At 60.4% G+C, this 1,579-nt stretch overlaps 1 protein-coding gene across 14 annotated transcripts in view; it reads right to left on the bottom strand.

Annotated features, from left to right (window-relative positions):
- Positions 1–598, bottom strand: part of TSC1 (TSC complex subunit 1) — a 43,520-nt gene extending 42,922 nt beyond the window's left edge. For 7 of the 14 annotated variants that reach the window (XM_023536536.1, XM_011370015.2, XM_023536537.1 and 4 more), the window contains exon 1: positions 246–598. The gene's annotated coding sequence lies outside the window, so the exon portion shown is untranslated. The remainder of the gene's footprint in view (positions 1–245) is intronic. The other 7 variants (XM_023536538.1, XM_023536539.1, XM_011370019.2 and 4 more) reach the window with 2 other exon arrangements.
- Positions 599–1,579: the final 981 nt, after the last annotated feature.

The raw sequence follows: 1,579 nt of genomic DNA, 5'->3' as shown, positions 1-1,579 counted from the left end.
AGGGCCGAAGCGCCGGCCCGGCCCGCTTCTCCTCCCCGGGGCCGCGCCGGCCCAGCCGGGCCCCACCGGGGAAAGCGCGTAATAAGAGGGAGGGGAAAGCTTTCCGGACCCCCTTCCCGAGGTCCCCTCCCCAGCAAGTGAGCCTCCTGCCCCAGCCCCCCAAGACCTCCCCGACTGAGGTCATGGTGCCAGGGCCGCCCCGAGAAGCCCTCGTGAAAAGGAGGGGGCGACACCCCCATACTCACCCACCGTCTCCTCCCCCTCAGCTGTTTACCTCACAGTTCCTCCAGCCTACAGGGCGCCGCCATCTTGGACGTACAGCACCTCCCCCCTCGTGAAACGTCCGCGGAAGCCCGCAACCTCCGCCACGGAAAAGAGTCCCTAGCGGCGTCGCGCGTCCCCCTCGAACCCCAGGACGGACGGCCGCGGTCGGCAGCCTCGTCGGACCACGGAGGTCGTCTCTTTCATTACTGGTGATGCGAACCGGTCGAGAAGAAACGCCGAGGAGCGTTTGAAAGGCGGGGGGGCGGGGACGGGCGGAAGGATCCCGAGAGGAGGGCGCTGAGCGATCTTGTGACTCCCAAGGAGGCAAAAAGAAGGGCCGGCGTGGCGGGAGGAGCCACGCGAGAGGGTTAGGGGGCGGGGCGGCGGTCACGTGGCCGGCCGGCGGGCGGGGCTGTGCAAGAGGCGTAAACAAGTTCGCCGGGCTGGGTGTGGTTGGGGGGGGTTTTCTCTCCGCTGCCTCTGCTTCGCGGACCCGGTGCCCCGCCGCCGAGGTTCGGCTCTGGGCTCGCGAGGGGTGAAGGGTCTGCCTTGCAGCCTTCGAGGAGTGGCGCCTGACCTAGGGGAGGAGGGAAACGCGGTATCAGGGCACCCATCTTTTCCTGGCAGAATATTTGCAAAAGCCCACGTCTGGACTGTGAAGAACCGCTGGCTTCTGCCCTCGGGTTGCTTACCCTCGAGACCTGATCACGACAGCTATGGAAACCTCCCTAATCCGAGCAGGCGGCTTAAAAAATCAAAACCTCAGCCTCATAACTCGGTTGGTCCGGTGCTGCTTCCTAGCTGTAAACCTGGACAAGTCTGGAAGCCCTCCGAGCCTCGGTTTCTTCCTCTGCGAAGTGGGCATAATATTCGCGAAGATTCGGGGAAATAAAATAGGGAGAATGTTTAAATACAGCATCCCACGCAGAGTACAGTAAATGCTCGATATATGATGGTCCTTATCACAGGCAGGACATAAGCGCTAGGACAGACACAAAACTGTGAGAGAGGCGGCAGAGTCAGGTGAAGTCTGACGTGTCTGAAAGGCTTTTAGGAGTGGGCATCTGACTGGGTTTTAAGGGAAAAGTAGATTTTATAAAATAGACCTGAGAGGTGGTTGGGAAGAAAAAGGCATTCCAGGCCCAGAGACCCAAAAGCAGAGTCTGGAAGCAGGAAAATGCTGGGCGGGTTATGCGAAAAACAAGTTTTGTCATGGGAACCATTTGGGTCACAATGCAAGGCAGAACAGGATTTAAGGGGCCTGGTGCATGAGTGCCCAGCGGGGTAGGTGTTGTCAGAATTCCCAGAGGCCCAG

This window comes from Pteropus vampyrus, unplaced genomic scaffold (genome assembly GCF_000151845.1).
Source record: "Pteropus vampyrus isolate Shadow unplaced genomic scaffold, Pvam_2.0 Scaffold158, whole genome shotgun sequence".
NCBI lineage: Eukaryota > Metazoa > Chordata > Mammalia > Chiroptera > Pteropodidae > Pteropus > Pteropus vampyrus.
The sequence above is the reverse complement of the archived record's forward strand: the minus strand, read 5'-3'. Positions and strand labels throughout refer to the sequence as shown.